The following is a 12378-nucleotide window of genomic DNA, read 5'->3' as shown; positions in this document are numbered from 1 at the left end:
ATGTTTTCATCCAGGTAGTGTTGGAAGGTAAATGGATCATGCTAAGTGGGTGGTGGAGGCAGGAACTCTCGCAACATTTAAGAAGTATCTGAATGAACACTTAAATGTCAGGGCACAATGGGTGATAGACCAAGTGGAGCTAAATAGGATTAATGTGACTTGGTGTTTGTTGGTTGCCATGGACACGATGGGTCAAAGAGCCTGTTTCTATGATGTACAACATTATGACTCTATGACTTTGCCTCATTGAATTCTAATTGCCACAATTTGGTCAACTGATTTAATATATCTATGTCCCTGTGTAACTTCCAGCTCCCACCCTGGCTCTTTACTGTGCCTTCTATCATAGTTTAAACAATGGAGTAGCATCTGGGCTGACCAAACTCATTCAATTTCCAAACTACTGACTGTATCAGGGTGAAAACAAAAAGTGCTGGAAATCACAGTGGTTCCGGTAGCATCCAAGGAGAGAGGGCAAGCTAACATTTCAACTCTAGATGACTCTTCATCAGAGCTGATCTGATTGTATCAGGGTATCTGATTGTCATTCACAGTACAGTAAAATTACAAGGAAGCCCAAAAACTATGACCAATCAAATATCTGGTCTCTCTGTACTCTGTGCTGCAAGTGTGTCACCCCTTAGGTCTTGTTCCGCCTCCATTTGGCAAAGTCCCAAAATTAATGTCAAAATGTTAAGATATGTGTAACACTGGATTGGAGACAAACTTGGTTCAGTGACAAAGTTTTGACCAAGCTTTTAATCATAAACTAGTCCCTTATATTTCCGAAATGCTGCATACACAAAAACGACAGAATTATCTGTACAAGATCTTAAGACCACAGGATTGAAATATCTGTGGAACCTCATTTGGTTCATCTTGGCTCATTCATCCTGAATATTCAATCTCTCATCAACAGTTTATGACTCTTTCTTAAATAGTTCCAGGGGAATTACCTTTGCTGGCGTGTCTACTTCATGTGTTGATCATTCTTTGTACAAAGAACTCCTTGATACCAGTCCTGAATTTGGCTCTTTCCATTTGAACCTGCTCCCATTTGTCCTGAAGTAGCATTCCAGATTCAATTTTACAATGTTGTTTACCTTAATCAAGTCCCCTCTTGCCTGGTTCATATTCAAGACTTAAAATCTTATATTTCTCGTCACGACTCAATCTTTGGACGGCTGCAGTCTTAGAAAGTTTCTGTTCATCTCAGTGACCAGAACTTTGTCATTCCTCATATTTCTTAAAGACTCAAAACCACTGTTCATGATATTGGCTGTTGATGGATTGTAAATATTTGGATAACACCCTTGGTGCACCATTTTAAGAGGTGTTAACATATTAAAAATAAGAAATAGGGAGAGGCATGTGATATAAACGTTTTAAACACTTCCAACAATATTTATTTCTAACCTGAGTCTTTCACCCCTTTCCTCCCATGGTTGATACAAAAATGTTGCTGTGATACTCAAAAACGGTGATCCAGATTCAAGTCTGGTTTAACAAAATTAAAAAGCTGTTTAGTGGAGGTAACCAGGATGACAGAATCCACTGTGTTTATTTTACATTTCAGCAAGTGGGAACTGCTTTAGGTTAAATAAAATAAATGAATTGTTAATTAATTATTTTCTTTCCAAAGCCCTGTCTGAGCTATTTTTCATTTTGTATATTTTTGATGAAAATGTGTAAATTTTCTTCTATTCAAAGCTTGTAGTTCTTGATTCCAGAGGTGAGGATCAGGGCATTGGAGGGAAATTAGTGGCAAAGACCATGAGAAAGAAATGGAAGCAGAGTTTTTTAAAGACAAACTGTGAATGGTTCCGATTGTTCATCCCATCCAATGTGACCTTTCTGTATTTTGCTACCAGTGACAGGGGTGATGGCTTATTTAAACTGAAGTATAGAGTAATGCACTTGAGTGATTAAAACTACTAAAGTAGGGGTCATCTTAACCACCTGAAAAAATCAAGAGAATGTAGTCAAATCTCTCTGTCAAACGTTGGCAGCTTAATATTTACAGCTGTGAATTAGTAACAGTGTTGCTGTTGGTAGTATCTGCAAACAATTTGCCAACTAACCCAGTGACCACAATTTACTGTTCCCGAGTTTTCTCTTCCATACCTCAGCCCTCCCCCACCATCCACATCTGCACAACTCTTCATTAACAAGCAGGTCTACAGATCTTTTCTGGGATGCCCTGAATGAAATTCCTTGCCCATCCTTCTAGGAGGTACAATTAAGTAGTCAGAATATGGATATATAATAAGACTCATCCAAACATACCTCCATCACTTGCTTACCTGCCCTTAAATTGGTTCTTGTTCCTCATTCTGATAAATCATATAGGGATGGTACTGTTATTCTGAATACAGTAGAGAAGGATTTTATATATAAACACATAAATTTCAGTTAAGACAGTCCAACTGTTGTGATCCATTCTGGAGATGGAAGTAGTCATATCAATGCTTCTTGCATATTTAATATTTTTGCACTAGAATACACCCACCAGATTCAAATAAATTTCTTCCCCCATTGCAGTATGTGGATTTAAATACATGCAATTATTTCCCATGAAGTGCACATTAAATACAAATCTCTTTAAATTAAATGATGGTGCTACTGTGTTTAATTATTTCAGAGAATTTAATAACGTGTGTTTTATATACCAGCTGGCTAGTAAGATGACTGATGTTTTAATACAGCACAGAAAATAGTTGGACCACTATTGCCAGCTGAAATATTAGAGATGGGATAGGACTTGAGATTTCAGTTTGCAGAGTCCCTGATGGAAACTACGGCACAGAGTCTCCTGTGTACTTTCTTTATCAATATTGTTTTATAGGACATGAACATCACTGCCATGGTCAGTTGTCTATCCCAAATTGCCTTGAACTGAGTCGCTTGATAGGCTGGCAACCTGGAGTCACATAGATCAGAGCAATTAGGGATGGCAGATGTCCTTCCCTAGAAGATATTAATGAACCAGGTCAATTTTAAGAACAAAATATGTCAGTATTGAGACTAGATTTTCAAAAAGGAACTCCAGAATCATGAATTGTGCTTAAATTCTACTAGCTAATCCTGGTGAAGTTTCAATGCACATGCCCAAAGTATTAGCCTTGGCTGCTAGTCTCATGATACTCCCACCTCACTACTAATCTCCAGAGCAGAAGGAATTCTGCAACAAAATGCAGGGATTGGAGGATAGTTCCATAATTACGTGCATAACTGCAACTCTGGTCTCTAGCCATCATTGATGGTAAGAGTACCCAATGATGTCCATTATACCTAGAACTTGTGCTATATTGTGTGGGCCTAATACTGTAAGCTGCTTTGGTTGGAGACTGAGGATGGCTGAAAGAGTGTGGCTTGCCTACCTGCATCAAGGTATGGATGACAAATGGCCTACAAACAGTTGGTGAATGACTCACCGTGTGAATACTCATTCAACTTTTATTATTTTTCTGTAGCAAATCCCACCCCTCCAAATTTAGTCATTTCTGGTACTTAAGAAAATTGAAGTGTGTGGAGTCTTTATATCTCGATATAATACGTACTGGCAAAATATACCTTGGCAAGTCTGAATTACTAAAACAATCAATCCAAACAATCATTACTAAATGATTGGTTTACAAGGTAATCTTAAACTTTATTGTATGTTTAAAATAATCAGTGGAGGAAATTGACTTTAATGTGGACTGTTGAAAAATTAATTCCACATGATTTCTCAAAGGAAAAGCCATACATGAAGTATGATGCCATCTGGTACTTGCTGGAAGAGAAATCGTGCCACTGTCAGGGTTTTTATATAGATCATGTCAAAGTTCATTCTTGCACAGGAGGGGGAAAATGTCATTTGAAGTCCAACATGCTTATTGGAGAACCCCTTGGGGTTCTGCAGTTGGCATACCATATGTGCCATATGAGAAAGCTGAAACAGAAGGGAAAAGCACAAATCATTAGGTAAGATAACCCATAAATCATTTGATAGACAAATTGAACTATGTTCAAGTGCCAGGAAACCAAGCATCAACAGTTCTACGAAACCTGCTTCTCTTCCAACATATGAAACATATATTAACAGGCAATGAATGAAAATTGAAGAACTGGAATGCAGTGATTGCTGCAACAGACTGATTAAAATGGACTAAAGGTGGAAATGCAGCTGAACTCCTGAGAACTCAGACTACTTTGGTAATTCCAGTTTGACATGGCACATTTAGCCAGTGCATATTGTATAAAAATACCAAGACTACAATCAGGGAATCAAGCAATAAAGGATAAGAAGAAACAGTCTGCTTGAAGTAGAAGATCAGCCATTATCTTTTTGAAGGTTTAAGAGCAGGTTTAAGAGGTCACATGGCTTACTCTGCTCATAATTCTTATGGCTCTTACATCTAATTGGTAAGATTCAGCAGGTCTTGCACAAATAATGGGTGATTCACATCTAATGTGGTGTTTCAGAATGAACATTGAATATGGCTTATGGCAGTTGGTGATTTATAGAGTCATAGAATCTTACAGTTATAGAGCACAGAAACAAACCCTTCAGTCCAAACAGTCCATACCGACCATAATCCCAAACTAAACTAGTCCCACTTGGCCCACATCATCCAAACATTTCTTATTCATGTACTTATCCCAATGTCTTTTAAATGTTGTAACTGTGCCCACATCCATCACTTCCGTCGGATGTTAATTCCACCGACAAATCACTCTTTGTGTCAAATAAGTTGACTCTCATGTCTTTTTTTGAAAATCTTTCTCCTCTCCCCATAAAAATATGGCCTCCAGTCTCCTACCTGAGGGAAAACAAAACATCCATCATTCACCTTATCTATACCCCTCATGATTTTATAAACTTCTATAACGTTACTCCTCAGCCTCCTACGTTCCAGTGAAAATATTCCAACCTATTCAGTAAATTTAATTTCTGAACTGGAGTAAAACTTTAACTAAATTGCCTTGTTTTTCACTTGATTCTCAGAAATGTCAAGACCTTGAATGATATTTTGTAGATTTCTTTATTAAAACAAAATGGATGTAAAGGAATTTATTGAGTCAGAGCCCCTCACATTCCATCAAGCCATATATATATGTGTCACCTCAGCTACTGTACAGTATTAAGTATTTCAGAACTGTGCTTAAGGATTCTTAGCTTTGTTTCAGCTTTAGTTATCATCTTGAGAAACAAATGCTTTTCTATTGATGTGAGTAATGTTGATAATGTGGTATCAAAATGTATCTATGTTTCTATGCAGTGTTAACATTAGATATAAGGCAAGTGAAGGCATTGGGTAAAATGGCCATTCTTCTGCCTCAATATTATCTTTACATTTATGTTAATTGCAGACAAAAGAAGTTTCTTTATGGCCTCATCATCTCAGATGAGCTGGACCTTTACATGTCCAATATCCAGGTCATTTGTAGGAAGTTTGCCACTGTCTATTTCATCACACATCTTCCCGTAATCTTCAGAAGCTGCCTGAATGCAAAACTCATCACAGAAACATGTAGCTGCCAGTTTGCTGCTGATGAACCACTGTAGATTTTTTTTTTTAAATCATGCAAAACCAGGTTAGAGTCTAACAGGTTTATTTGAAAATACTAGCTTTCGGAGTGTTGCTCCTTCATCAGGTAGCTGTGGAGCAGGATAATAAGACACAGAATTTATAGCAAAAGATCACAGTGTCATGTAACTGAAACAATATGTTAAACAAACCTAGATTGTAAATCCCAGAACTTCTTTTAAATCACATTCTCAAGATATAAGGTTTTATATTTAAAAAAAGGTGCCATCTCAGCTCAGACAATGTATTAAAGGTGTGAGGTTAAAGTCTGTGTGAGTCAGACTGATTCTATTTCCAATGTAGGAATTTTTAAAATGTCACATGGATTGACTGCCTGCAGATTGTGCACTTGTTGAGTAAAATAAAATGTATCTGCAAATACAATTCTGCAAATTCACCCCATAGACTTATATGTGTGTGTGCATGCATGTGTGTGTGTGTGTGTGAGAGAGAGAGAGAGAGACTGTGTGAGTTGCACGTGAATGTGAGTGCGCATGAGAGCGTGTGTACTTGTACGCTTGGAAGCGTGTGTGTGAATGTGACGGAGTATTAGCCTCTGAGAAGGCGTGCATGCTTGTGAGTGTGGGGAGATGTATGTGTGTGTGCCTGAGAGAGTGTGTGTATGAGAGTGACTGTGAATATTTAAGAGTGGTGTGTGTGAGAGTGTATAGTGTAGTGGGGTCACCTGTAGCGTAACATGAACCCATGATCCTGGTTGAGGCCATCCTCATGGGTACCAAACTTAGCTATCAGCCTTTGCTCTGTCACGCTCTGTTGTTGCCTATCCCAAAGTCCACCTTGGACGATGGTCACCTGAAGGATGGAGGCTGAATGTCCCGAACCACTGAAATGTTCCTGACTGGGAGGGAACATCCTTGCCTGGAGATTGTTGTTCAGTGTCCATTCATCCATCGTCGTAGTGTCTGCTTGGTCTTGCCAATGTACCACGCCTCAGGGCATTCTTGCCTGCAGCATATGAGATAGGCAACTTTGGCCGAGTCCCATGACTGACTTTTTTTTTGGACAAGGGAACCTATCCATGTCTGCCTGATGGATTTAGACAATATGTACAGTTCAAATCGCTGTGCCGGGGGGAATATGTACACTCCTTGCAATTGAATTGCAACAAAGAAGGCTTTAGTAAATCTCCTCAAAAACTTCACAGAGATTCTGCAGCTTTCCTGCTGGAAGACTGAAAGCAAGAATGGAGGGAGCTTTCGGAAAATTGATGGAACTGGATGGTTACATCAATTTCTGAGGCTCCACTGGCCTGACACTGAGAACCTATGTGGAGTCCTTTTAGAATTTCGACACTGTCCTTTCAAAGTCATTGGCTACATTGGTGCAGTAAGTGCTCCCAAGGATGAAATCAACAGTCCTAATCATTTTTAAACAGATCAGGAAATTGCTTAGAGCTACTCCCACTTTACCAGCATTGCATTATTGGTCTCTGCCTCACTTTTTCAGTGAAGATGTACCAAGGAGCTGAAACTGCCTGGAGGGGTATCCCAGCCACAAATGTTAAAATGGATTTTACAATTTTGTAACTGTTTTTTATTACTGGCATAAGGATTTTATAAAGTGCCTAATGAGTATGCAATGGGTGCTGTGGAGCATGAATTAAGTAGATTGGTTGGACCTTCAGGGGTTAAGGAAAACAGATATAGATTTCAAAAGGAGTGCTGTGATTTTTTTCATATGCTACATTAGCCAGCCGATGTAAATAGATAAGTCTTATTTTTAAAATATTCTCAATCAAACAGCACCGTTCTACTGCTCGACTCTGGTCCCGAAACAGCACATTACAACAACTCAGCCACATTCATTAACCACTTGTGAATCCCAGTTGTACTGCTGTTTGCTATCCCTTTTCTGCAAAGTGTGTGTAGAAGTGACTGCAATCTGCAAAGGAACGTGACTTTTCCCTCTCGGTGCTGAGACAGTTTGGCAGCCAAGGAGCCAGAACATTGCTTTTGCAAGGCATACAATTGCTGTAGAGTGCGTAGTGTGAGCCAGTCCGCAAATGCTTATTTTTAATGGATTAGACTGCTCAGTGAGTACCCACTTGTGTTTTTTAGACCATATGGCTCAGAAATATTATGTTAGTGTCAAGGCACAAAAGCATAACAAGTTAAACCTTTCAACCTTTCCTGGCTTGTGTGCCAAGTGCTGTTTCTCCAAACTCCATTTTAAGAGGTTTTTTTTTTAAATGATACATAATAATCCTTCGCATGGTCACCAGCAGATTTTGGAAGCATTTTCAGGCCCTGCTCAACCTGAACTTTTCTATTTCCATTCAGTTCGGCAAACCCTCAATTGATTCTTTAAAAAGGGAGCTAATCCTCAGAGGTAAAATGAAAGGTAATTCAGCATTGCAGGTCTTTTTTTTCTTTAAAGTGCCCAGCTGTTATATGCTTCTGATGTCTTATATGGTGCACAGACCACCCATTTACTCAAGACAAGATCATATGCACATTGCCTGCTTCTTCAGATAGCATTGTGTCGCTCCAGCAGGAACTTTCCGCACAGCTATAGTAAACAGATGTAGACGTGGTGCAATTTGCAAATATTTGTGTTGAGCATTGCCCATACTCCCACCCCATCAATGTCAAGGAGGAGCCTAGCAGAGGGTTTGCTGTCACTGGCCATTTTCAGGAAAGCTATATGCAGCAGTAACAGCCCGGTAGAACAGTTTCCCTGCTGACATACATGACTGAGGCAATCTGGAATGAGTTGCCAGGGTTACCATCTGGTTCCTGACTGAAACCTTTTATTTCCTATTCCCCATCCTAGTTGTCATTTCAAAGTCAATGATAACAAGTGCTTTTGTAAGTTCCAGCAACTCATTTCGAAACAGGCTGGAGAAATATTTAAATTAAAAATATCAGTGAGATGATGGAGGGAGCTGCAGTCAAGAGTTTAGCCGTGAAGATTGACACACTGCGTGCAGTCAGTGGAACTATGCTAGAACAAAAATGTTAAGTGTACATTGTCAGTGGGTCAGGAAGTAATGGCCTCGAGTTCTTTCTAACTCCTTTGAAGATATTCTGTCCATTAGTTATAAGGGTCTGGTGACGCAGTGGTAATGCCCTTACCTCTGGTCCCAATGGCCCAGGTTCAGGCCCCAACAGTAACTGGCCTCATGACCTAACATCTCTGAACAGATTGATTAGAATATCTAGCTGCAAGACAGAAATCAGAATAAGGAAATTTGATTATCAAAATTTGTTCACCAAGCGAGAATGAGAAGAGCACTACAATGACAGGGAAGTGGTGGAGGGCTGGTATAATTACAGCACTTAAAAGGCATCTGGATGGATATATGAAAAGGAAGGGTTTAGAGGGATATGGGCCAAATGCTGGCAAATGGGACTGGATTCGGTTAGAACATCTGGTCAGCATGGACGAATTGGAGCAAAGGGTCTGTTTTTGTGCTCTTGACTCTATGATATTTGTTGAAGTTTCAGTTGTGGGTGAGACTTTCAACAGCAGAGAGAATTATGTAAAGCATAAATGGGTAAGATCTTAGGTATATGGGAAAGCTGTTTCAGCATTAGAACAAATGTGAGGTAGAAACTCCATTTCAGCATCAAAGAGATTCAGCTGGTCTACTTTACCCCGAATGATTATTCTATGATGGATCATTATCATTTTGATGCTCTGTTGATCACTATTCATTGCCACCCTCCTTCCTTTAGGTGAATACTCTACCTAGAGTGGTTGGGAAAAGCCACAAGGTAGTCTAATAGGAAGAGGCTCATGTCTCAGAAAAGGTGTGGTTTGGTACATGATAGCAATCAAGTACAATGGCGTTATCAACATTGGCCTAAGTTTTCTGATGCACAGTGAGCTGCTTCAGCAACAGAGATGGTGGTTGTGCAGTGGGACAGTGTGGAATCCTTGATGTAACAGGCTCTGAAGGAGTTAATGTTCAGGGAATGAATTCTGCCATCTTCATCTGGTCCGGCCTGCATGTGATTCCAGATCCACTGTAATGTGGTTGACTTTCAACTGTCCTCTGAAATGGCCTAGCAAACCACCCAGTTTAAGGGCACAAGAGATGGGCAATAAATGCTGGCCAGTCACGTCTCATGAGTGAATTTTTAAAAAATTTCCTGGGAAATTGAAAAATCCACTGGACAATTCCCCTACATCTGGAACTCTCTGAAAGTATCCACTGAAATGAGAGAATCAGGAGGATTCCACTTCTGTAAAGTAAATAATTGCTCAGGAAAAGTTAGACAATTAAAAACATGGCATAATTTCTGAGTAAATATTAAATTGACTGCCCCACCTCACCAATTTACAACAAACTCTCCAACCACAATTCCCCTAGATTCCTTACAGCACACAGACCCTGATTCAACACTCTCCTCTCCACCTGGAACCCGACAACTTCTGCCCAAGAATTATTTGCCCCATGCTATGGCCGAGAGGTGATACAAACCCTCTCTGCTCAGGCCTTAAATGAAATCTCATTCTCTCGTCAGGACTCAACACAGACCTCTACTGCTGGAATTGAAAACTCCCCTCTGCCAATCCTATAACTCCTCCACTCCACCACCATCACTACCACTACCTCTCCCTCCATCTGGATTCAGAATTCCAACATTCACTCACTGACCTCCCAGACTTGAAATGTCCACCTCACTTCAACCTATCCTAAACACTGCATCACTTAACAGTCCACCTTCTTGGCACCATACTTACCTGGCACCCTAATAACCTGACACTTTACTTATCTGGCACTCTATCCCTGCTCAACTGGCACCCTATGCTCCTTCAGCACCCTAGCTTGGCACTTGCATTACATGTTTGCCCTTTTACATCTGTAATGTCAGGCCTTTAAATCACAGAATATTACTGACTGCTGGGAAAAAGAAAGCCTGATTTGTCATCTTCTGACAATTCTGTGCTGCAAGGGATATGTCAGGATGGAAACGTGGCTCCACATTTTTAAAAATTCATTCATAGGAGGAGAACATCGCTGGCTAGACCAGCATTTATTGCCGCGAGGAGAGTGAAGAGTCAACATTGCAGTGGGTCTAGATTCACATGTAAGACCAAGTAAGGATGGAAATTTCTTACCCTAAACGACATTAGTGAATCAGATGGATTTTTCTCAACAATTAGCAATTAATTCATGGTCAGCATTAGATTCTTCATTCTAGATTTTCATTGAAATCAGATTCCACCATCTGCCATGGCAGGATTTGAACTCCAGTTCCCTAAAACACTACCTGGGTATCTGGATTGACAGTGCAGTGATAATACCACTTGGCTATCACCTCCCCACTGATTGTGACCCCCTGTCAGAAACATGTAAAGATAAACAGGCAGAGTAGTAGTCTGTGTGTAATTTCCACTCTTCAGAAAATCTGTTCCTTTATTCCTGAGACAATGAGGAGATATAGATGGTAGGCCCATCTCAGTCATTATCCATTTGTACCCTCTCTCCACATCCTTTTGGAACTTAAAGCATGCCTCAGCAAAAAGCCTTTCAGAACTAAATGGTTTATCTAACAATGCAGGAGAAATGAGGACCTGAGGTTTGCTTACTCTGGATTACATTGACATCAGGAGAGAGGTTGTGTTGGGTAGGCTAAAGGATATTAAGGTGGACAAATCCCCAGGACCGGATGGGATCTATCCCAGGTTGCTGAGGGAGGCGAGAGAGGAAATAACTGGGGCCTTGACAGATATTTTTGTAGCATCCTTAAACACAGGTGAAGTGCTGGATGACTGGAGAGTTGCTAATGTTGTCCCCCTGTTCAAGAAGAGTAGTAGGGATCTTCCAGGTAACTACAGACCAGTTAGCCTGACGTCAGTGGTGGGAAAGTTGCTGGAGAAGGTACTGAGGAATAAGATCTATTTATATCTGGAAGAGAATGGGCTTATCAATGATAGACAACATGGTTTTGTGTGGGGGAGATTGTGCCTTACCAACTTAATAGAGTTCTTTGAGGAAGTGACCAATTTGATAATTGAAGGAAGGGCTATAGATATCATATACATGGACTTTAGTAAGCCGTTTGATAAGGTTCCCCATGGTAAATGAATGGAGAAAGTGAAGTCACACTGTGTGTTCTAGCTAGGTCGATAAAGAACTGGTTGAGCAACAGGAGACAGAGAGTAGTAGTTGAAGGGAGTTTCTCAAAATGGAGAAAGGTGACCAGTGGTGGTCCACAGGGATTAGCACTGGGGCCACTGTTGTTTGTGATAAACATAAATGACCTGGAAGAGGTCATTGGTGATCTGATCAGTAAGCTTGCAGATGACTCAAAGATTGGTGGAGTAGCAGAAAGCAAAAGGGGCTGTCAAAGAATAGAGGAGAATATAGATAGACTGGAGAATTGGACGGAGAAGTGGCAGATGGAGTTCAATCCAGGCAAGTGTGAAGTGATACATTTTGGAAGGTCTAATTCTAGATCGAACTATACTGTAAACGGAAGACCCTTGGAAAAAGTTGATGAGCAGAGAGATCTGGGTGTGCAGGTCTATTGTACCCTGAAGGTGGTTGCACAGGTGGATCGAGTGGTCAAGAAGGCACATAGTATGCTTGCCTTCATCAGGTGGGGTATTGAGTACAAGAGCTGGCAGATCATGTTAAAATTGTACATGACTTTGGTTCAGCCGCATTTAGAATACTGTGTACAGTTCTGGTCGCCACATTACCAAAAGGATGTGGACACTTTGGAGAGGGTGCAGAGAAGGTTTACAAGGATGCTGCCTGGTATGGAAGGTGCTAGCCATGAAGAGAGGTTGAGTAGGTTAGGATTGTTTTCATTAGAAAAAAGGAGATTGA

At 40.3% G+C, this 12378-nt stretch overlaps 1 long non-coding RNA gene across 1 annotated transcript in view; it reads right to left on the bottom strand.

Moving 5' to 3' along the window:
* Window positions 1-3633: 3633 nt before the first annotated feature.
* Window positions 3634-12378, bottom strand: part of LOC122561930 (uncharacterized) — a 259730-nt gene continuing 250985 nt past the window's right edge. Inside the window, exon 4 of the long non-coding RNA XR_015761465.1 lies at window positions 3634-3934. This is a non-coding gene — a long non-coding RNA (uncharacterized LOC122561930). The remainder of the gene's footprint in view (window positions 3935-12378) is intronic.

Source organism: Chiloscyllium plagiosum, unplaced genomic scaffold, assembly GCF_037043375.1.
Source record: "Chiloscyllium plagiosum isolate Xiang-an unplaced genomic scaffold, Cpla_swu_hap1 HiC_scaffold_25, whole genome shotgun sequence".
NCBI classification, from domain to species: domain Eukaryota; kingdom Metazoa; phylum Chordata; class Chondrichthyes; order Orectolobiformes; family Hemiscylliidae; genus Chiloscyllium; species Chiloscyllium plagiosum.
Note: the sequence above shows the minus strand (reverse complement) of the source record. Positions and strands in the feature narration are given on the sequence as shown.